The sequence below is a fragment of the Podarcis erhardii genome (assembly GCF_964252035.2).
Source record: "Podarcis erhardii genome assembly, chromosome: 4".
NCBI lineage: Eukaryota > Metazoa > Chordata > Lepidosauria > Squamata > Lacertidae > Podarcis > Podarcis erhardii.
In genome coordinates, this window is record NC_138508.1 from 83,105,287 (window position 1) to 83,130,335 (window position 25,049).

General features: G+C 41.4%; 1 long non-coding RNA gene across 1 annotated transcript; it reads left to right on the top strand.

The window, feature by feature from the left end:
• The first annotated feature begins 650 nt into the window (after window positions 1-650).
• On the top strand, window positions 651-17,228 carry LOC309339899. The gene is made up of 4 exons (XR_014155632.1): window positions 651-736; window positions 2,117-2,252; window positions 16,100-16,237; window positions 16,700-17,228. It is a non-coding gene; the product is annotated as an uncharacterized lncRNA (long non-coding RNA).
• Window positions 17,229-25,049: the final 7,821 nt, after the last annotated feature.

Sequence of the window (25,049 nt, forward strand, 5' to 3'; positions counted from 1 at the left end):
ATGCTGGCTGGGATGGAATTGATCCCCAATACATCTAGAGAGCTTCAGGTCCCATCTCCATCATACCTCTGAATACAGGCTTTAATGGATTCTAGCTAGGCTTTGGTTAGCTTCTTACCTCTGATTAATCTAGTTCCTGCATAGAACTTAGTCCCTTTTCTTTATTTTATTTGCAAAAGTATTTATAAACTGCCCACTTATATAAAATATATCTGGGTGGTGTACTTCAGTGTATACAAATGCAACAACAGAACATAAAAATGGCTGTCTCGCGTCAAACCGACAAACAATAGGCTTGTTGGCATGAAAAGGTCTTCAGAGATGCCTGAAAGTCAAAAGTGAGGTTCTGTGCCAAATCTCTGCTAGAAAAGAGTTCCACAGACGAAGGGATCAGCAACGCTAAATGTCCAATTTCTAGTGGAGACTGTAAAATGGAGAACAATTAATGGTGCTCCTCCATTTTTGTGTCTCGTTCTCAGAGCACTTGAGAATTTCAGTCAGTGTGAGGTTTCGAGCTCAGCATATTGTTGTGAAGTGGCTGAAAGTGGTGTGAATGTTTTCTTTCTTTCTTTCTACTAAACATTTTTCCTGGAGCCCTGCGGCCTTTCTGGCTTCCTGTACTTCCTGATCTAAAAAAGCCCCGCGGGTGGAGTTATTTCATGAGGTCTTCCTTTGGGCTTCAAATGAAAAGCAGGGGCTGCAGAGCGCTGGTCGCTGGTGAGATGATTTGCAGCAGGTAAGAAAAGACGCTTGCAAATGCTTCTTGGAGACCTCAAAAGCAAGCCAGGCATGACAACAACCCATGGTAATTTCTACTTTTTAAAATGTTCCCTTTGATAATTAATTGATGAAGAATACTCAGTGCTATGGAAAATGCATAAATAAGTAAGGATGAAAGGTGTCAAATGTTTATGACACTGTTACGTTCTGGGCTGAGGAAAAAACAGTCCATGACCATGAATGTCACTGGCTTCAGTGGAAGGAAAGTTAGGACCCAAACCAATATCTTTTTTGCCTTGGTTTTATGTTTCTTTTTATATTATTTACGTTTTTACTCGTAAGCTGCCCAGAGCACTTTTTGTTATTGGCCGGTATATAAATACTATAAATAAATGAGTGACAAGAGGTGCCAAGCTTGAATTTGGAACCATTTGCTTGATGCTTCAAGACATGTGTTGTGCCCCTGAGCTACAAGGATGGCTTGTCCAAATCATAGGAACATTGGGAGCTGCTCTAGCCTCTATCAGTGCAGAAGACCTGGGACTTTCCGCAGATCTGCCAACAGGGATACCTTTCATCGGGTGACCTAACTTGAAAGGAAAAGCAAGGCAAATGCTCTTCCGCTGAGCTATGGCCCTCAGATCAGATGAAGACCCATCTAGTGCAATATTCTGTTTCTAACAGAACCCAACCACATGCCTCTAAACACTCTCAAGGTTGCGAAGACAATGAACTTCCCCTGTTGTTTGTCTCTAGAAACTGGTGTTCAGATGAAGACTGGGTGGCAGCAGGAATCCTCTAGTAGAGAGAGAGACACGTACAGTAACACACACAAAGAAAATGCTATAAGATGTTAATGTAAATAAGTTTATTTATTCTCTAAATTTCATGTTCTTTGTGTTTCAAGCTCTCACTCTAACAATTTCCCATTCATGTGTTCAGCGCCTTTTTCCTAAAAAAAATATGTTTAGGGGTACTCTCATTTTGACTCAAGAAAATAACCATTTTATAGTTCAAGTCGGGGAAAATAAATACAGTAAATGGACAAAAGTACGAAGATTCACAATGCATCCCCTCAGAAAAACAAGAACTGCATGTGTTTAATTAGAAGTCATTTGACCCCAAATTAAGATATCGTGTAAAGGTCTTTATTAACCAGTTCACATAGGTATGGAGATATTCATCTTACTACTGGAACTCCAAAGTACTCCTCGCTCAAACACTGAAGTCCACAATGTAATGGTATATTTCATCCTGCCAAAGCACCACTGTGCTACTGATGCCTGTCTGTGTTCAAGAATGCGAGAATAGTAGTGGGCATGCCTTTGGGATTCCCTTAACACATGGATGATGCCCACTTTTCCACAAATCGTCTCCCCCTCTCTTTTTTTATCAGGGAAACAAGCTATCTACATGTCAGACTTCAACCTCTGAGAGAATGTTAATGGTCCCTGCCTGATGAGATCATCCGAGGAACTGACTGCGGCAGCTTTCTCCAACGTGAATGGTGAAACCAAGACGACGTGACTTCAGTAAGTAATATTACGGTGAGGCAGGGTGAGGGAATAACATTCCCCAAGAGGAAAGCTACATTTCAAACATCGTTATAGAAATATTGAAAACTTTATAGCCTTGGTGTAATGTTTAGGCCGGAGCTTACAAATCTTCACTCATACTGTCTTCACTTGCGTAGCAAACAACAAAAAATACCCCACAAGGGCCTGTGCTGACCAGAAATGCATTTCCAGACATATTTTTTATTATTATTCAAAGCTGCCTCTTTATAGTAAAGGGGGTGGATTCTCTGGGGGTCATCATTGCTGCCAGCTTTGCTGCCTCTTTCTACAACCGCAGCACTGAAAACGAGCTGTTTCATGACAACCGGTCTGGCTCCTTGCCTCCTCTTTTTTTTGTTTGGGGCGGTAAGGTGGGGTGAGGGTAAAAAAGACTGCGTGGATCATCTTTCTCCCTGTTCAGAACTGTGGAACATTCCTGTGGTAACTGCTGCAATTCTTACAAGGAAAATAAATGATAGGAGGAAAGCACTTAGTGTGTGCATCCCTTAGGGGTGAACTAATGAAATCTTAACATTAGGAGGGACAGGAAAGAAATGTTTTGTGTGTTCGGTACAGCAATCAGCAACTTTTCTCAAGAGCATTCACGGTCTGTGTCAGGGATATGGATGAACTGATGGACTGTGAGCATGATCTAACCCCAAAGGATTCTTTTCCTTATCTCACCCACGGTTGCCCTGCCACATGATAAGATTTGGCAAAGTATTTTTTGCAGTCTTTTTTTTTTTTAACAAGGAAAAAAAAATTCCAGAGTTGTGTTTTGGTTTTCATATGCATTGCTCAGCTATGCATAAGCTCACATGCTCCAAAACTTTTGTTGCTGTTGTTCAAAAGCAGCATCTTTATTATGGAGCTGGGACGCTTGTGAATACGCACCTATCTCTCCCCCGATCTGCTTCTCCTTTGGAGCAAGAAGGAAACTGCATCCTCGCTGCCTAGGGAACCAACCAGGGGTGTGCAGATCGGAAGATTTTTCCATGTGTTCATTCATCAGTCCATTTTGTCCTGCATGTACAAAGTGCTGTGGATTTTTGAAAAACTGCACAAAAATGTCCACGGCACAATTCTCTTGGGAATTATAGAGACAGAACTAACTAAATTGCATAGAAATGTATTCATGTATGTGACTACAGCAGCAAGAATGTTACTTGCCCAAAAATGGAAAGAAGAAGAAGTTCCAGCAAAGGAAGAATGGATACAAAAACTTATGGAATATGCAGAAATGGCAAAACTTACTGGAAGAGTAAGAAATCAAGATAACAAGCTTTTTATAAAAGAATGGAAATGGTTTATTGCATATTGACAGATAAATTGTAAACAAATAGAAACACTGGCAGGATTATTGTAATCACCTCCAGCTACATAAGAGTATATATATAAGAGCATATATATAATGAAGATAAATAAATGAGTAAGTTAAGTTAGTTTGAATATGCAGAAGATATTAAAAATAAATTTAAGGAACCACAGAAAGAGGGGGAATTGTATTGCCATGCTGCGCTGGCTAGCTCTATCTGCATTTAGTTTCACATGAATGTTTGGGGAAGAATTAGTATATGGATGTGGTTTCGGATGCAGATGTCATACAGTACATCTGCATTGTGTCACTTTCTGTGGTACTTCCACCCGAATTCTTCTTCAATAGACTGTGTACACATTTGAAACACATTTCCCTCCTCAAAGAAATTTGGCCATTGTACTTTGTTAAGGGTGTAAACTACAATTCTTAGGATTTTCTGAGGCTGTTACAAAGGTTTATAATAGTGATTTAAATGGTCTGGATGCTATCTGGATGACCCACAACTTGAAGGCTTGCAGTATCCCAGAATTCTTTCAGTTTTTCGGATATCTTCAGGGATTCGTTGCTTTTTAAGGTGTTGCTTATTCAGAACTTTCTGGACACAGGGTGATGTGGTATACCAGGTCAGTTTAATCATAAGACTGTCTGTGATATAGGAAATATCTCAATACTTTTATCTATTTCTACAGCTGAGAGCCCCTAAAATTCACTACTGATTGGTGAAATCTGGCCTATCATTTGTGCTAAACTGCCTGAAATATAACCACACAGTTCTGTTCCCCTGAGGAAATAACTAAATCTACAGTCTTAGAATTTGTCTACTTAAATACACCATCTAGCAAAAGTGAAATAATTGGCTGTGCAATTTTTCTACCAATTATTATGCATTAAAATCTGAACTAAATCCAGTGAGCAACCTAATTACTTAATTGCCCAAGAGAGATTCCAACCTTGTGGGTAAATTATTAACTCCCCCTCACGCCCCATATATTTACAAGGGATGCCATAAAGATTGTGAACTTTGCTGGGTTTTATGTATTTTTTTTTTATTTAATAAAGCCACTGCTGGGTTCTTATACATAGCACTGTGCTTCTATAGTTTTTATAATAATGTACCATAAAAAGCACTTCAGGAAAAGATGCATAGTAAACAAACAAATGTAAGAGTGTATATGCTTATGTATATAGTATAACTACTATTCCTCTTGAGCAGGAGACAGATAGTTGTCCTCTCTTTCTAAAAATAATTTCCTAGAAGTTAAAATTCTCCTTTTTCCTCCTTGTTCAGTTTGCTACACTGATCAGGCCTCTGAACAGATCAGAAATGGAAGCGCCGTTCCCCCAGTGAGTAAAGTGTCAATAGATCAGTCCCATAATAGCCTGGGAGACAACTGCGTCTCGATGGGGCAGAGTCATTCATTCTGTTGAGGTCATGGGAGTAGTATGAAAAGAGGAAATTAAATGTACTCACCAAAAAAGATACATTGAGATAGTTAATAACGTGACAGCTACTAATAATAAGGAAATTCACAGTTCAGGCTGACCTTAAATGTATAGCCCAATAAGGAAGCTGTTAAGGAGACTCCCTGTTGTGCCAAGATATTAGAAGTCACCCTTAACTATAAATTTCCTTGTTTTTACTAGCTTAAGTTACAAATGAAGTATTCTTTGAACAGCTCTCCTGTTTTTGCTGAATATTTGAGACTGGGCTTCTTCGGGGAAGAAAATTGGTGAAAATATAAATGCATAGCTGTTAGTTAATAATTATGCCCCATTTTTAAAATGAATTGTTGTTGTTGTTTAGTTGTTTAGTTGTTTAGTTGTTTAGTTGTTTAGTCATGTCTGACTCTTTGTGACCCCATGGACCAGAGCACACCAGGCACTCCTGTCTTCCACTGCCTCCCGCAGTTTGGTCAAACTCATGTTAGCAGCTTCGAAAACACTGTCCAAAGATCTTGTCCTCTGTCGTCCCCTTCTCCTTGTGCCCTCCATCTTTCCCAACATCAGGGTCTTTTCAAGGGAGTCTTCTCTTCTCATGAGGTGGCCAACATATTGGAGCCTCAGCTTCAGGATCTGTCCTTCCAGTGAGCACTCAGGGCTGATTTCCTTAAGAATGGATAGGTGTGATCTTCTTGCAGTCCATGGGACTCTCAAGAGTCTCCTCTAGCACCATTATTCAAAAGCATCAATTCTCTGGCAATCAGCCTTCTTTGTAGTCCAGCTCTCACTTCCATACATCACTACTGGGAATAGCGGTGCGAAATTGTATATATGCATCCTACATATATGGATGCAATGCTGTGTCCCACCTATTCTAGAGCAGCGAATTTACACTGGTTGTAATCAAACTGGAATAGCAAAGCCCACCACCAGATTTGGGGGGATTCTGCACCTCCTGTTGCCCATTCCATTTTGTTTTGACAGGCCTACCAACCCTTCAGAGATGCTTTCAAGGAGACATGGGTTGGTGGGAGAAGGAATGGGAAACTTTTCTTCCTCCCAAGCTAACTTATCTTAGGGTTCAAATCAATGGCTTCAGTTTTTTAAAAAATGGCTTTCATTAAAGATTTTCCTTACTTACAAAAGTACATACTGTGTCTCTTTTCTACATATCAGTTATATTCGATGTTAGACACACCAATAAGATAGACCGTATAAGGTTGGGAAAGAAGAGAGGCAGGGGAAGAGAATAAGGGAGAGAGATCATTCTTTCACATAGTATATGTGTAAGGTTTTTGTGTCAGTGTCACATGGGTAGGTTCTCTTTCTATTCATTTATTAGTTTTCATTGGTGGTGAGAGAGGTTGGGGGGCCCAGAACATGGTTGGTTGACTTCAGTTGGCTGATGTGAGTTTTGTGTGTGAGGGTGGAGGGGTTGGTGGGTCAGGTTAGCCAAATTGATTCGTATGCCATTGGTGGGTTCTTGTAGTAGTACAGTCGTACCTCGGGTTAAATATGCTTCAGGTTGAGCATTTTCAAGTTACGCTCCGTGGCAACCCGGAAGTAACGGAGCGTGTTACTTCTGGGTTTCGCCACTCGAGCATGCGCAGACGCTCAAAATGATGTCACACGCATGCGTGGAAGCGGCAAAACACAGGATGCGAACGGGGCTTTGGAACAGATCCCATTTGCATCCAGAGGTACCACTGTAATGATAATAATAATTTTATTATTTATACTCTGCCTATCTGGCTGGGTTTCCCCAGCCACTGTGCGTGGCTTCCAGCACATACAAAAACATACTAAAACGTCAAACATTAAAAACTTCCCGATACAGGGCTGCCTTCAGATGTTTTCTGAAAGTTGTGTCTTTCTGAAAGTTGTTTTCTGAAAGTTGTGTCACCTTGACATTGGATGGGAAGGTGTTGTTGTCTTGTTGGGCTGTGTATGTAATGAAGGGGAACCACAATGGAGTGAAGGCATCCTTTTTTGTTTGTCCCTGTGCTAGTTAACAACAACAACAACAACAACAACAACAACAATTTATTATTTATACCCTGCCCATCTGGGGATAAAAGCTTCCCTAAACAGGGCTGCCTTCAGATGTCTTCTAAAAGTCTGGTAGTTGTTTCTCTCTTTGACATCTGGTGGGAGGATGTTCCACAGGGTGGATGCCACTACCGAGAAGGCCCTCTGCCTGGTTCCCTGTAACTTGCCTTCTTGCAGTGAGGGAACCAGCAGAAGGCCCTCGGCACTGGACCTCAGAAGTTTCAGTTTGTTGCTTAGTCTTTCTAGTAGGGCTGTTTTCAATACAGGTTGGTACCAGTGGTCCATGTTCACTCCTGACATATCTCTCCAGTGTCTAGTTATGATGCTTCTGGCTGCTGAGAGTAGGTGAGTTATGAGTTCTTTGTCGTGTGAGTGTGCGTTATTGCCTTGGAAAATGTTCAGTAGGGCTAGTTCTGGGATGGCTTCTAATACCTGTTTTCGTTATTTTGCATATTTCTTGTATCAATGGTTTTCGTTAACAAGATTGTGCATGCAAGATAATCTAAAGTCCTCAATGCAGCACTGCTTCCCCCGAGCCCAGAATGCTTGTATGTGAACACTTGGTCCATGAGTGCATGCAGTCCCTTCAGGAGGAAGGGCAGGATATAAATCCAATCAATTCAATTTCAGAGGCCATGATTGTTTGTGGGAACTATGTGACACAAAGCTCTAACAATCAATAGGAGTTCATCCAAGTAAATGTGCTTTGGATCCAGATGCCAACCATCTGTACGAAATATCTTACTATAGAGTGGGGTCAATCAGAGGGATGTGTTTGAATTAGCTTTAAGGCAGCCTTATGGTAATCACCCACTTTCAATCGAAAGTGGAAGTATTGTTTGTCTGCTGAAGCTGTTCTGCAGTTTGGACTACATTCAAGGACAATGTTTTATTTAGCTGATATAGTTTAGGGCTGTAAGACGATCTGAATTTCCAGTTACAACAAAGGCAGGAAAAAATGTACTGAAATCAACTATTTTTAATTGTTCTACGCTAGTTTTTAACAAACTCAGGCACTGTGTTTGGGATGCAGTGGACTTAACCATTGGATAGTTGCATGCCAAAATAAGATAAAAAGCAAAATGGTACTACAATTAATCTACAGCTATGAACAGTCCAGTAAGGCAGACTAGGTATTCTCACTGCATCTCTGCTGTGCCCATTTCTGAAAGCTCAACTTAGATATGTGGAAACAGATTGATTTTGTCAGTCGCTTTATCTTACCCAAGGCAACTCAAAGTGACTTACAACCAACCAAACAACATCCTCCCAAAGGCATGCAGTATATGGGAGAAACAGGGCTAAGTTTTTCAGTAGAGAAGTTAGGCATTTATTACTATCTTATTTCTATCCTGCCTTTTACCCAGAAAGATATTCAAGACCATGAAAACTGGGCCTGTTTCCATCCCATCCGACATACACCTGCACAACTTGGAAGAGTCTCAGGACCTCTGAAGTGGGATAGTGGTGATGGAATAGGTCTTATTTTTGCTTTTCTTTATATTTAAAAAACCTCAGCAGAGGCAATACCAGATCACATGATGCATGGTGGCTCCACTGCTGCTGTCTTGAACTATTTGTTTGAGCAGGCAGCAAGGAGAAACAAGTTTCAGTTACAGAAGTTGAAGAACAGAGCTGTGCCATGGCTCACCTGGCTGCTAGTGTGAAAGTCAGACTCCCCTACCAGCACAGTTAGCTTATATATGTGGAATTGGGAAAGGGCACCATCTTGTCCTCTGGGCAGCAAAATATCGTTGTAAAATGATAATTTGCTTTAGCGCGTTAGGAATCACTGCACTCATCTTCCACTGCAGCGTCTTCCTCTGTTCCCAAAGCTGCTTCTCCACAGTCTCATGCTGCATACCAAAACATAGTGAGAGACATTCTTTTTATGGTTCCAAGAATGTCCCCATAAGCATTGCCTGATTTCCACCCTGCTTCTGAATTCCACTTCTTGGCATGTGTGTGCCCACCCCTCTGCAAGGCAGGCAACTGAACTGTAAAATACATGCTGTTGCTTATAACAACCCCTCCCTTTTTTAAAAAAAGACAACTTGGTGAATTTTAGTGATAGAGGGCACTCGGTATTAGATAGCTGGGTCTTCTCTCTCACAGAGTGTACTTCTGTAGCTATACTCCCATATAGCTAACCTACATTAATAATTTTATAATAATAATTTATTATTTATACCCCCCCAATCTGGCTAGGCTTCCCTAGCCACTCTGGGTGGCTTCCAAAAAAATATTCAAATACTGTAATACATCTAACATTAAAAGCTTCCCGAAACAGGGCTGCCTTCAGATGTCTTCTAAAAGTCTGGTAGTTGTTGTTCTCTTTGACATCTGGTGGGAGGGCATTCCACAGGGAGGGCGCCACTACCGAGAAGGCCCTCTGCCTGGTTCCCTGTAACTTCACTTCTTGCGGTGAGGGAACCGCCAGAAGGCCCTCGGTACTGGACCTCAGTGTCCGGGCAGAACGATGGGGGTGGAGACGCCCCTTCAGATATACTGGATATACTGGACCGGGGCCGTTTAGGGCACTGAAATGGATAAAAACAGCAATGCTGCGTTATTGAATATTATTGTCAAATAAGGAGGCAGCCCTCTGCAAGGCGAAAATGGGAAAATCCACCAAAAAATGAGAACATTTTTCACAGTGTGTTTTGGCACACATCAAAAGAAAGAGATCTGTGTAAAACAATTGGCTTTAACCGGTGTTTGCAGACCTATTTGATTTTCACAGTATGAAGAAAGAACGGGGTAAGCCTTAGTATTAATTACCATTTGCTATAAGTGCTGCCGAGCAGGTGGGAAGTGTCGTTCAGCTGAGCCACTACAAATTTGCGACATATTTGAAGCTTATTGCTATAAATCACTCGTTCTGAAGGGTGGTGGTGGGGAATAGTTATTGGCTATAAATTAAGTAGCATAAAGTCACAGCCATGGAATTTTGCACAGTTAGATGGGGCTGAGCTGGAGAAGCAGGTGAGTTTAATGACTCTTAATATATTAAGAAAAATAAAAGTACTTTCGGGAAGAATGCGATAACCCCCACCTGTACAGCATCTTTCTAATGCCAGACCCATTCATATTAAGTGGGTCTTACATTGCAGTCAGATGGGGGGGGGGTAGCGAAGAGAGGTGGCAGTGTTTGGGTGCTCTTTGCTTTACAAATGCCGTTTTGAAAGCTGTTCTCTGAAGCTACCTGACTGGATCCTATAATGTCCCATTTCTTTGGTCTTGCACAAGTCAGCAGGCTCGTGCCAGAATGTTGCATCAAAAGACACTCGTTTATTTGGTCTCAAGCTCTCGTGAGAATCACTTGGCTCCTGCGAGAGTTTAGGACCAAAAAAACAAGGACCACAATTTTGATCAGCAGGATGTTGGAGAGTATGTTAAAGGGAGCCACAACCATGCTACACTAGCCTGATAGTGGTTCAGTAGTCTACCTTAGGTACATTAAGAATGCACTACACTCACTTACCTAAAAGTAAGCCCCATTGAGTTCAATGGGGCCCATGTCTGAGTGGACATATATAGGGTCCTGCTATAAAATACTTTTGATGTGCGTTTGTGTCACAGAAGCAACTGTGAGCCCACACTTATTACTCTCATTCAGTGGTAAGAGCCGCTATCTGATACAAAGGCACAGGAAAGTCAGGTGGTACCCAGTGCAGAAAATTTCTTGTCATGCCCCCCCTACACACATTGATTTTTTATTTATTTATTTGCCTGCAAAAATGGTTTTACATTATTTCATATTTTCTTACAAAGGAATGTGGATTCTGGGCCTCTGATAACAAGTAGGTCACTATGGATGGATATTTAAATCTACAGGATGGATTGTGTTTTGGCTTGTATTATTTTATTTATATTTATTGTTTATTTATTTAATAAAATTTATTTAAAAAAACACATGTAAAGTGGTTTACCAAAACAAAAAGCACAGCAGTAAAATCAGGAAAAATTAATCCTACTTTAAATATAATAATAATAATAATAATAATAATAATAATAATAATAATTTATTATTTATACCCCGCCCATCTGGCTGGGCCTCCCCAGCCACTCTGGGTGGCTTCCAAAAGAATATTAAAATACTGTGATACATTCTAAATCTTTGCCCATAGCAATGATGAAACTTTGCCCATAGCAATGATGAAACTTATTATGGACAATGCTTGCCACATTTCATAGAATCATAGAATCATAGAATCATAGAATCATAGAGTTGGAAGAGACCACAAGGGCCATCGAGTCCAACCCCCTGCCAAGCAGGAAACACCATCAGAGTACTCCTGACATATGGTCGTCAAGACTCTGCTTAAAGACCTCCAAAGAAGGAGACTCCACCACACTCCTTGGCAGCAAATTCCACTGTCAAACAGCTCTTACTGTTAGGAAGTTCTTCCTAATGTTTAGGTGGAATCTTTTTTCTTGTAGTTTGGAACCATTGCTCCGTGTCCGCTTCTCTGGAGCAGCAGAAAACAACCTTTCTCCCTCCTCTATGTGACATCCTTTTATATATTTGAACATGGCTATCATATCACCCCTTAACCTCCTCTTCTCCAGGCTAAACATGCCCAGCTCCCTTAGCCGTTCCTCATAAGGCATCGTTTCCAGGCCTTTGACCATTTTGGTTGCCCTCCTCTGGACATGTTCCAGTTTGTCAGTGTCCTTCTTGAACTGTGGTGCCCAGAACTGGACACAGTACTCCAGGTGAGGTCTGACCAGAGCAGAATACAGTGGCACTATTACTTCCCTTGATTTTGATGAAGTTAATATGCTTTGTGCTAATAAAGTAGTATTTCGTTTTTTGAAAGCACCCTGAAAACTCTTAAAAAACACGCACAAAATAAGGCATTTGTGATCTAATACTTATTCCTATTTTTTGTTTTAAAAGAATATAATTGATTGAAACTACATTAGTTGAATTAGTTCCCATTGAAATCAGTGTGAAAAGTTAACCACACAACTAAGTCTCACTGATTTCAAAGAGAAGCAAATTCAACAAACTGAGCCTGAATCCAACCCAATATTTATTGTTTATTTTTTAAAAAGAACTCTCATACACTAGATCAGGCATCCCCAAACTCGGCCTTCCAGATGTTTTGGGACTACAACTCCCATCATCCCTAGCTAATAGGACCAGTGGTCAGGGATGATGGGAACTGTAGTCCCAAAACATTTGGAGGGGTGAGTTTGGGGATGCCTGCACTAGATATTGTACAATAATTAAATTCAAAAGAACAAACTCTGCCTGCAGGTTTTACAATATAAAAATAACTGAAATACATGTATTGTGAAATACATGCAACTTATGTAAATAGGTCACTAAGATTTTATAAATGTTGGTCAAGTGATGGTTGTACTTAAAAATGTTGTACAAAAATCAAAGACAAACTTCCCCAGGTTGAGCTTCAGACCATATTTTGCGCTCTCCTCTTTCACCCTCAATAAAAGGTTCTTTAATTCCTCTTCACTTTCTGCCATCAAGGTTGTGTCATCTGCATATCTGAGGTTGTTGATATTTCTTCTGGCAATCTTAATTCTGGCTAGGGATTCATCCAGCCCAGCCTTTCGCATGATAAATTCTGCATATAAGTTAAATAAGCAGGGAGACAAAATACAGCCTTGTCGTACTCCTTTCCCAATTTTGAACCAATCAGTTGTTCCATATCCAGTTCTAACTGTAGCTTCTTGTCCCACATAGAGATTTCTCAGGAGACAGATTAGGTGATCAGGCACTCCCATTTCTTTAAGAACTTGCCATAGTTTGCTGTGGTCGACACAGTCAAAGGCTTTTGCATAGTCAATGAAGCAGAAGTAGATGTCTTTCTGGAACTCTCTAGCTTTCTCCATAATCCAGTGCATGTTTGCAATTTGGTCTCTGGTTCCTCTGCCTCTTCTAAATCCAGCTTGCACTTCTGGGAGTTCTCAGTCCACATACTGCTTGAGCCTTCCTTGTAGAATTTTAAGCATAACCTTGCTAGCGTGTGAAATGAGTGCAATTGTGCGGTAGTTGGAGCATTCTTTAGCACTGCCTTTTTTGGGATTGGGATGTAGACTGATCTTCTCCAATCCTCTGGCCACTGCTGAGTTTTCCAAACTTGCTGGCATATTGAGTGTAGCACCTTAACAGCATCATCTTTTAAAATTTTAAATAGTTCAGCTGGAATACCATCACTTCCACTGGCCTTGTTATTTGCAATGCTTTCTAAGGCCCACTTGACTTCACTCTCCAGGATATCTGACTCAAGGTCAGCAACCCCACTACCTGGGGTGTACGAGACACCCATATCTTTCTGGTATAATTCCTCTGTGTATTCTTGCCACCTCTTCTTGATGTCTTCTGCTTCTGTTAGGTCCTTACCACTTTTGTCCTTTATTATGGTAATCTTTGGATGAAATGTTCCTTTCATATCTCCAATTTTCTTGAACAGATCTCTGGTTCTTCCCATTCTGTTGTTTTCCTCTATTTCTTTGCATTGCTCGTTTAAGAAGGCCTTCTTATCTCTCCTTGCTATTTTTTGGAAATCTGCATTCAGTTTCCTGTATCTTTCTCTATCTCCCTTGCATTTTGCTTGCCTTCTCTCCTCCGCTATTTGTAAGGCCTCATTGGACAGCCACTTTGCTTTCTTGCATTTCCTTTTCATTGGGATGGTTTTCGTTGCTGCCTCCTGTATAATGTTGTGAGCCTCCATCCATAGTTCTTCAGGCACTCTGTCCGGCAAATCTAAATCCTTAAACCTGTTCCTCACTTCCACTGTGTATTCATAAGGGATTTGATTTAGATTGTATCTTACCGGCCCAGTGGTTTTTCCTACTTTCTTCAGTTTAAGCTTGAATTTTGCTATAAGAAGCTGATGATCTGAGCCACAGTCAGCTCCAGGTCTTGTTTTTGCTGACTGTATTGAGCTTCTCCATCTTTGGCTGCAGAGAATATAATCAATCTGATTTTGATGCTGCCGATCTGGTGATGTCCACGTGTAGAGTCGTCTCTTGTGTTGTTGGAAAAGCATGTTTGTGATGACCAGCTTGTTCTCTTGACAGAACTTTATTAGCCTTTGCCCTGCTTCATTTTGCTCTCCAAGGCCAAACTTGCCAGTTGTTCCTTTTATCTCTTGATTCCCTACTTTAGCATTCCAATCTCCTATAATGAGAAGAACATCCTTCTTTGGTGTCACTTCTATAAGGTGTTGTAAGTCTTCATAGAATTGGTCAATTTCAGTTTCTTCAGCACCAGTAGTTGGTGCATAAACTTGGATTACTGTGATGTTAAAAGGTCTGCCTTGGATTCGTATCGAGATCGTTCTATCATTTTTGAGATTGCATCCCAGTACTGCTTTCGCCACTCTTTTGTTGACTATGAGGGCCACTCCATTTCTTTTGCGGGTTTCTTGCCCACAGTAGTAGATATGATGGTCATCTGAACTGAATTCGCCCATTCCCATCCATTTTAGTTCACTGATGCCCAGGATGTCAATATTTATTCTTGCCATCTCATTTTTGACCACATCCAACTTACCCAGGTTCATGGTTCTTACATTCCAGGTTCCTATGCAATATTTTTCTTTACAGCATTGGACTTTCCTTTCGCTTCCAGGCATATCCGCAACTGAACGTCCTTTCGGCTTTAGCCCAGCCGCTTCATCAGCTCTGGATCTACTTGTACTTGTCCTCCGCTCTTCCCCAGTAGCATGTTGGACGCCTTCCGACCTGAAGGGCTCATCTTCCAGCGTCATAACTTTTATATGCCTGTTGTCTTTGTCCATGGAGTTTTCTTGGCAGGGATACTGGAGTGGCTTGCCGGTTCCTCCTCCAGGTGGATCACGTTTGGTCAAAACTCTCCACTATGACCTGTTCATCTTGGGTGCCCTGCTCAGCATAGTTCATAGCTTCTCTGAGTTCTTCAAGCCCCTTCGCCATGGCAAGGCAGTGATCCATGAAGGGGTCATCTGAACTAGAAGGCAGTTAAGAATATGGTCCGTGCAGAGGGATGGGGGAGGAACAGCTAGTGAGAGAAAGCAAGATCATAAAAACATTTGAGAGGAAGTACACACAGCTTAGAAGGAAGATGAGAAAAGAAAGGAAGGTTGTAAAGGGTGTGGTACAAAGGAGACATATAATCTGAATAATGACCAAAAAATATCATTAGGAACATAGGAATTTGACTTATACCTGGTCAGGTCATTGGTCCATCTAGTTCAGCATTGTCTACACTGGCTATAAGCAACTATCCAAGATTTCAGAAGGGTTTCTCCCATGGAGTTGCTGGGATTGAACCCGGGATCTTTTGCATATGCTCTGCCACTGAGCCACAGTCCATTCCAATGAAGTAGCCGTAGCAGAGAGCCTGAAGAGTAGAAGCAGGAAGACCAGCCAAAATAATCAGTGGGGGCAGGTAATAAGAAAATGAGCTAAAAATGTTGATAAAGTCTATCGCTATAAATCAATCACTATTTTTTAAATCAATTACAAGACTTGGAAAATTGGAGAAATGGGCAGAAAGTAGTCAGAGAACTCCATAATTCCATGGACCAGAGCACGCCAGGCACTCCTGTCTTCCACTGCCTCCCGCAGTTTGGTCAAACTCATGTTGGTAGCTTTGAGAACAGTATCCAACCATCTCGTCCTCTGTCGTCCCCTTCTCCTTGTGCCCTCCATCTTTCCCAACATCAGGGTCTTTTCCAGGGAGTCTTCTCTTCTCATGAGGTGGCCAAAGTATTGGAGCCTCAGCTTCAGGATCTGTCCTTCCATGCTTTAAGAAGAACCACTAACAACATTATCCAAAACAAGATAAAGTGATATTGAAAAGGACAGATTGCTTATCCTTTTGCCCACATGATATGGCTGAAGTGTCCATAATAGGCCACCACAGAAGGTGCCAAAGCTGTCTAAGAAGGGAAGATGTTGCCATCCCTCTCTAAGGACACAAAAGAGGGATATGCTTGCCTAAGCCAAATTTTGAAGGGTCATCTCATCTCATCTCATCCTCTTCATTTCTCTTCATCAGAAACAACTGGGGTTCTACACAGTGCGAGCTCGTTGGAAAGGTGAGCTCATAGTCTTCTAGACAAGATCAAGAGTTGGAAGGGAATAGAGACTGAAACAGGAAACTATGCACCAAAGGTCAGGCAGAAGATGAGTAATGGTAAGTGACCTTTTGTTATCAAAACTCCCAAGTTCATTTCCTTAGCCACCGCTCCTTTCCTACCTTCCCATCACGAGATGCAAGGTAACAAAAAAGAAACATTATGTGCATTTCGGCAGTCTTGCCTCACCTCAGTGCAAGAATTAAAAACAACAGCATCCCATTCACATTTTGACATTTGATAAATTGTGGGTTTGGTTTTTAAATATAAAATTGGAAGTCTGCAGCAAAGATCTCTCTGGGTCTCAGCCAGAAGGACTGAAGGTCCCACTTGTTTTTATATGGTTCTTGGCATTGCAGAAAGCTGTGTGTACAGTAGGACACCGCAGGTGGCACGTACAGTTAAAATGCTTTGTTTTACCCTTGACAAATAAGCAGAGATAGATTTAGGAATTCAGCCCAGACAGTAACTTCCTGCATTGGCAAGCTGAAAAACTTTTAATTGCACATGTTTTGTTGTAGAAACCAACTCGGAAAGGAAGTCCAGGCGTGTGACTCTCAACCTAAAAGGAGGGACAGAATGTGTGAACTCATGTGTGAAAAAAGGGAAATGTTACTGCTCTTTGCTGAGAGGTAACCAGTAAAGCTCCTTCTGACTCCTAGCCATCCTCCACTTTCTTTGTCTCTGCCTATGAATTTGTACAGGCTGCCACAAACGCATTAGTGTACTGTAAGCAGTTTTCATCACCAATATTGCTATTTTGTCCTAGAAGGTTTGCCAGTTGTTTGTTTGTGTGTGTCTTTACTAAAATGGGTAATGTTGGGAGACAAAATCAACAAACTGATTGTGCTTGATAGCCCTTTATTTAGGTTTACAGTTTTTGATGTCAGTGGTTTTTAAAGCTGACCGCTACGTAGAGAGAAGTTTAAAGTTTATACCTATACAGTAGTACCTCAGGTTACATATGCTTCAGGTTACATACACTTCAGGTTACAGACTCCGCTAACCCAGAAATACTGCTTCAGGTTAAGAACTTTGCTTCAAGATAAGAACAGAAATCGTGCTCCAGTGGCGCGGCGGCAGCAGGAGGTCCCATTAGCTGAAGTGGTGCTTCAGGTTAAGAACTGTTTCAGTTTAAGAATGGACCTCCGGAACGAATTAAGTACTTAACCCGAGATACCACTGTACCTGCTGGAGGAACCATGCATGCTGCAGAAGATGGCTTGACATCTTTTAAGGTACACATTCAGTTCAAATTAATGCTACTGACCTAGTCTATTGCTTCACTTCTGCCACCAATATTAACTGAGTTCACACCCAACATTAACTGAGTCTACACCCTAAAAAGAATTCCACACACACTGGTTGCTGCAAATGGCCAGGGGATGATAGGGGGCTGGGATGCTTGAGGGACATGTTTTCTTCATAGTCCTATGTGAATTGACTTGATCTGTAGGTCTTGGACTAGTGCAATTGGATCAGAATTCGATTAACCATTGGCTTTTGCACTTCTCTGAATTTTGTGGACACAGCTGTTGGCTCAAGAAATATATCCGAATGCATTACAATTGGCATTTGGGATAAAACCTGTTTAGAAATACAGACAGTGGGTTGTATGCAACTAAACCATTGTGTGTGTGGCATGGCTTCCATGAATGCAACACAACATCCTGCTTCCCACCCCCAAATCTGCTTTGAAAGTTGCTGCAGAGCAGATTTGGGTGGTGCAGAGTGAAGTGGAGGGAGGCGAAGCTCTGTTGAAGTAGAAGCAAGGAAGGAAGGGATTTAGGAACATGTGTGAAACTAAGAGAGACCAGAAAGAGAATGTGATCTCCATCTTGAACTTGGGAGTGGGCTTTGGGAAATCTAAACCCTTTAAGAAACACAATTTTGAAACCACACAATTCAGTGGAAGCGCCTGCCAGATGGCAACTTAAATATCAAACACAATACCCTTTCCTTGGCTATTGCTTTCTAGTGCCCCAACTTTAAAATGGAGGAGCCGGGGTCTGAGCAGCTGAAAATTCACAAATAGTAGAAATCCTAAGGTCTGATATAAAGGATACATTATATACTGTGGATATATTATCAGATCAGAGATTCCTGCCCCCCACCCTATTACCATCTTTTCCATTGTGCTGAGTTATTCTAACAGTAAAGGAGAACTGTATGAGGAAAGATGCATTAGAAATCAGCTGGGTACAAAAAAAATAGTGCATTTTCTCATTAAATTGTATTTTGTTAGAAAATTATGTTGGAACTAGGTTGTTTCATACTACTTAAATGTTACCAAAAAAAGAGAGAAAATGCATCACCAAAAAATAGGAGACTGATTTGCATAAAAGTTGTTTAGTGCCTGTGTATAGATACAAAATTCAGGGGGAAACGGTTGTATTTAAACAGAAACACAACACATTTCAACATAACAGTGAAGACTATGACCTGTGACCAGGTGTGCTAATGTCTTCAAATATTGTCCATCAGAAATCCATCCACTGTGCACCTCATATATATTTACCATTCCTCAATGCCTGAAACATTTTTTATTCATCTCCTGTGACTATTTCTCTCTGTCTCCTTTCACACCTAACTTCTCACCCTTTGGCCTGTGTGAATTGTACACACTTCAAGGCTAAGGCCTGGTCTGCCAGAATGCCCATGTTTCTCTCGTCTCCTCCTTCACCAAGTCATTTTCTGTTCCTCACAGACCCACATTCTCTTGTGCGGCAGCCAGGTCTCTCTGCTTGTCACTCTCTCTCATGGAATATTCCATTCCACCTTACCCGATTGAATTCAACTTTCACAACAGGATGATACTGAACACCTGCAAAGGATGCTGTTATGAACTCCCAATGATTATTATTGGCCACAAAAATGCATTTGAAATGAAAACTAGAAGCATGTTACACAACTCATGAGTAACCTTTACCTAACAAAACAATTTCCCCAAAGAACACAGCTCAAATGGAGAATCTTTTCCCCAAAACCACCCCAGCAAAGTTTACGGAAGGAGAATACACACCATCTGTCAGCTTCCGAAATAATTCCAAATTGTCAAATTTTTTTTTGCTCCAAATTCCGTTGAAGCCATCTTCAAATGTTCATCTTCTACACTGCCAAGTCAGTCAGCTGAATGAAATGTCAAGAGGAGAACCTGCTATGCTCCAATTTCTTGCTATAACAGTGGAATGCCAACTATGGCCCTATAATTCCCATGGCCTTTAGCAAGTTTTCCTTTAGCAAATTGTCATCTCCACAGTCCTTTCAGGGACCCGGTTGCTTTCATATGTGGGCACTGCCTTAATGTGAGGTGGGTGATTTCTTCTTCCCATCTCTTCAGTATTGGTCACTGGGGCAGCGCTGGTCAGGTAAGACACAAGGAGATCAGCATGGTAGCTTTTCCTCCTAGTGTTTTTCCTCTTTGTGCTTTCAGTTTCCTCTTTGTGTTTTCAGTTTCCTCTTCCACACAACAAAGGCTACGTCCACAAATACATGGCAATACAGGTAGTCCATAGAATAGCAAGCAGCCTTCCTTCAGTATTAGCAGCATAATTAGTTGGCGATTGTTTGCTCATTCTGGATGTACTTTTCAGAGCACAACAGCTTTCCAGCCATTAAGAGGAAGGAAAAGGTACTTGTACTTTGATTTGCCCTCATAAAATGTAAAATCTGCCTGCCTTAGATTCAATTTCAATTACATAAAATCTCAGCCCAAATTAGAAGATGGTAATGAGAGGTGGAAAGTGGTTTGTTTGTATCATAAACCAACTGCCTGGGTTTTAAAAAAGAAAGAGGGTAAGCTGTTAAAAGGAAGGATCATATTTCTGGAAATTGGTTTTGTGTTATGTGTTTCGTCTGCTTTAGCTTCCGTCTACAAAAAAACCCCACCCCTATGATACATTGTATTTAACATTGAAATAACAGTGTCTCTGTCATGTATATCACAGGAAGCCATGTTATTTCCCAAAAAGCCTGTGTGCAGAAGCAGATTCCTTACCTCTTCCAGACACCTGAGAAACAATAGAGAGCAGTGGTTAGAGTGCCAGGCTGGGACCAGAGACACTGGCTGCCCCCACATTTGAAGCACTTCCAAGGCATGCCCTCCAAGACAACCTCATGAACTGTAGTTTGTTATGGGTACTGGGAATTATAGCTCTGTAAGATTTATTGTGAGGATAAGATGACCTGGAAGGGTGGCAGGGGGTGGGGAGCTATGTGTGTGACTTCAGCTTCTTGGAAGACAGCTAAAAATGTAATAAATGAGGTGGAAACTTGATATATCCCTATTTAATGTGTGTATAGTATCCACATTATATATGTGATGTTAGAAGAAGGCCTGGGTGTCCTGTATCCAAACCAGGGTTGGGAAACCTTTGGCCCACCAGATGTGGCCCCATAAAATGTTATGACGTGACTTCTTGACTAATATTTAGTACCTTCCTGATTGGGACCAAGGGGATCTCCCTTGTGCTTGCTATCAGCTTATTATTTACTATGGGATGGAGCACATTTTTCATTATAAGTATATACTATCAATATGGTATGTTCAAATATCACACATTCATCAACTTTCTTGCCGTGTCAACAAAGCATGGTTTGTCTGCTCTGAAATACGGCAATGGCAGAAACCTCCGCTGCAGGAATAATTACATCATTGCACAACATCCGCAACTTATTTCCACTGTTTAAGCTCCCACATGTTGTTCTGATTTCCACTCTTCAGAAGGTATTTGTTCTTTTCATTGCTCCATGCCGTAAGTGGATGAGGTTCAGCTGGTTCGTTGATGTTATATAATATGGAATTCTCATATTAAGGCTTCTAAAATCATATGGGAATATTTTGCACCATGTCTTCGTCGTGATGCAGCATTACCAGGTATCATACAAAATGACTTAACAAGATATTAAATTACTCCTTCCCTTATGTCATTCTCGAAAGCCCTTATTTTTCACTTTTTTCCTCTCTTTTTTTTGCATTGCACTATATTTATGAAGTGTGTAAATGTAATCAAGAAAAAAACAACAACTGCGAGAGCTGTTTGTTTTGGGCCTGACCTTTATTTAGCTATATTTAAATCAACATATTTACCTCGAGGCTTTTGGAAACCAACTCTGCATTAACTGACATTTTACAATAAGGATAAGAATAGACTTAATAAAGCCACATAAATCTGAATCTGTAAATCAGGGCATGTTGAAGCAAATAAGGTAAAGCTTGCAGAACTTTAACCTCAAGCTAGTTGCTATTCTCAGACTTGGCCGAGATCCGAGAATAAGTTAATGCTGTGTTCAAAAGCACTTGAACCAGTAGCAAGTTGGGGACACAGAGGGAGGTTCTACTCAGAGTAGACCCATTGAAATGAAGGGACCTAACTATGTTATGTCTGTTAACTTCAGTGGGTTTACTCTCAGTATGAGAAACATTGGGTACAAACCAGAATCTTGCCTTTTGCTCCCTTTCATGACCTTCTGCCATGGATGCTTTAGTTGACAATTCTGCCAACTCCATGATTCTCACCACAACCATGATCTGCTCTGGTGGAGCTCTAGCTGTTGGATGGGGGCCTTTTTATGCAACTGTGCCTATGACACCTGTTTGTGTACACAGTGTCCCCTAGCACAGGAATGGGCAAGCTGGCCTCTACAGAGTCAGCTCAGTATTGTCCCAGTATTGCTCCATCGAGCACAGTATTGTCTAAACTGCCTGGGAAGTGGCAGTGTTGGAGTTGTTGCCAGTTGTGTCAGTGTTTGAGTTTTGGCTTCCATGTTGTGTGGAAGGTCATGTAGAGGGGACCTGCACTGTCATTACGAGTTCCTTGGCTCTTTCCATGTGCAGGCGAGTGAGCGCTGCTCCAACACAGTCCTTGATGGATGCGTACAACGGGTGGGGCTTCAAGGGATGCTAGTGGAGGTATCTGCCATTCTTCCTCCATTTGTATCTTTCCCCTTTCCAGGCTGGGCACACATTAGATATGGTGGCTGTTCCACCAGCGAATCAACATTGAATCCCTTCTCATTCTTGGTGTAATATGAGTACAGCTTAGTGGTGTACATTTAACGCTTGAGACATATTGGGAGGAATTTAACGCTTGAGACATACTGGGAGGAATCGAAGATAGTGCTGTATTAAATCCTGTGGATGCCACTGGGAAGTCAAACTTGGTAGGGAGGCCCTCATAAATTATCTCCTAATACGTTTTTGATTTTACCAACCAACAATTTTAATAAACCAATTTTATTACACGAAACAAACAGTATTTATTTCATTGCCACAGCCCCCTAAAAGGGGGTACTCTGCCTATTTGGTAATCTGGATTTGATTGAAGCAGCATTTCAACTTGCCAGCTGGAATGCTCTACCCAGGGCCATCTTAAGCATATGTGCCGCCGGGGTGCAAAGATCCGCCCAGCACCCTCAAATTTAGTTTAGACCCCAAATTAACTTTTATTATGTCAGACACCACGCTTTTTTAATGATTTCTCTAAACGAATTTGAATCGTAAGTGATGAAATTATAACGCAATTTGCAATGTTTCACTCGGGGTCAGCGGCACCTTTGACATGACTGTTGTCGTGTGGCTTGCATGCAGCTGGCAGGCAGGCAGGCAGGCGTTGCAACATCAGTTGTGTCAAAGGTGCAGCTGACCCCGCTGCCACACAGCAGCTCAATACAATACATAACATAACATTTTGTAAGAGTTAATTTTGCATGCAAGGCGCCGTTGAGAATGACAAACGCTGTCGTTGACTCCTCTGACTAGCTCCGCCATTATGAATGACAAGCGCCGTCACTGGTGTGGCGCGTCTTTGGCCAATGAGTGCACAAAGTTGAAAGTCCTTTAGTGAAACAGTAGGTATACATCTTGGTAATACCTGTATTTTGTTTTTCTAGCTTGGTCAGAATTATTTGTTATTTCATAACAGGTAGATAGTTAAGAGCTTAGGTGGCTTCAGTGGCAGGTGCCTGGTGTCCCCCAGAATTTGGTGCCCAGGTGCCCTGCACCCCTTGCACCCCTGGGTAAAAACGGCCCTGGCTCTACCCTCTCCTCTCACTGTTCATTGGTTTGGGGTGTCCCCTAATCCCAAAGTCATTTTATTTTAGGGGGGTGGTATGGGGATTGTACAGATTCTGAAGCTGAGGCTCCAATACTTTGGCCACCTCATGAAAAGAGAAGACTCCCTGGAAAAGATCCTGATGTTGGGAAAGATGGAGGGCACAAGGAGAAGGGGATGACAGAGGACGAGATGGTTGGACGGTGTTCTCGAAGCTACCAGCATGAGTTTGACCAAACTGCGGGAGGCAGTGGAAGACAGGAGTGCCTAGCGTGTTCTGGTCCATGGGGTCACAAAGAGTCAGACACAACTAAACAAAAACAACATGGGGATTGTGGGGAGGAAGCCTCATGGTGCTAGTGGAAGTTTTTGTGTTGGTTTCCATTCCTGGGAATCTTTTTTTGAATCCAGCCCTTTGTCTTTCAACAAAACTTCAACGAAGAGACAATGAATTTTAAAGATATTTCTGACACTTTTCTTACTCAAGGTAATTCATTGAAAAGTTTCTTCTGTGAAATTCTGTACATGCTTTCTCCCAGGTCAGCGTGTACAGGATTGCAGCTTCAGTCTTCTCGTTCGTGCTATTCTAAATAATGGAAATGTATAAAAGACATCATTTTACAAAGGTGTGGGAAAATATAGGATCGGATTTTGCCCTTTAGATGATAAATGATCCAAGATATAGGATCAGATTTTGCCCTTTAAATGATAAAAAGTTATGCACGTTTGCTAAGTGCTAAAGGCAGTGGGACTTGTACTATTCTGCTCTCCATCACAACCACAAAGTTTCATGGGACTTTAACCTGACTTGAATATTTCAACTTTTTCAAAGTAATTTTCATTGAACTTTTTTTTTTGGGGGGGGGGGGACATAAAACCAGAGTTGCTTTATAAGAAGAGAAGAAGAAGAGTTTGGATTTGATATCCCACTTTATCACTACCCGAAGGAGCCTCAAAGCGGCTAATATTCTCCTTTCACTTCCTCCCCCACAACAAACACTCTGTGAGGTGAGTGGGGCTGAGAGACTTCAGAGAAGTGTGACTAGCCCAAGGTCACGCAGCAGCTGCATGTGGAGGAGTGGAGAAGCGAACCCGGTTCACCAGATTATGAGACTACCGCTCTTAACCACTACACCACACTGGCTTTCCTAGCCCTAAAATTCAAAACTTTCATTCCGAGTTTTTCTCTGTCCAACATGTCATCTTAATGGTGCATGTCTCCATGGTGCCCTCCCTCTTCTTCAACCTTTCGTTGTGCTGTTGGCAACATATGAGCGCAATTGTTTTGTGATCTAAATATAATGTGCACTTGAATGCACAGCCATGCTGCTTCGGAAAATATAAATGCCGTGTCTAAAATTAATAAATCTGCTGAATTATTTATGTGGACGGAACATGCCAAATATTCAATAGCAATCATGGAACTAGACTGAATGGGTGTTTCAGTTTAATTACTGCTGTTTTTGAGTATCCACATTTCCGAAGTCAAATATTTTGTGTGTTTCAAGGCACGCACACGGACACACACACACAGAGTTAATGAAGTGATAACATTTTAGTGAGAATAGATAATGAATTTTTAGGACAGGAATACACCAGGCCATCATTTTTTAAAAAGGAAATTACAATACATAATGTACTTGAAGCATCATTTCACTCACGGTGCTAGGAAGAAATATGAAGATTATTGAATATTCTGTTACCATATTGGGACAGAATGAGATATTGCAAATCGCCTGTTGCTTCCTTCCTCCTAAACTTTGGCTGGTTGCCCAGCTGCAACCTTAGCTGAAAGGGGGTGGATTAGCTTTGATTGGGC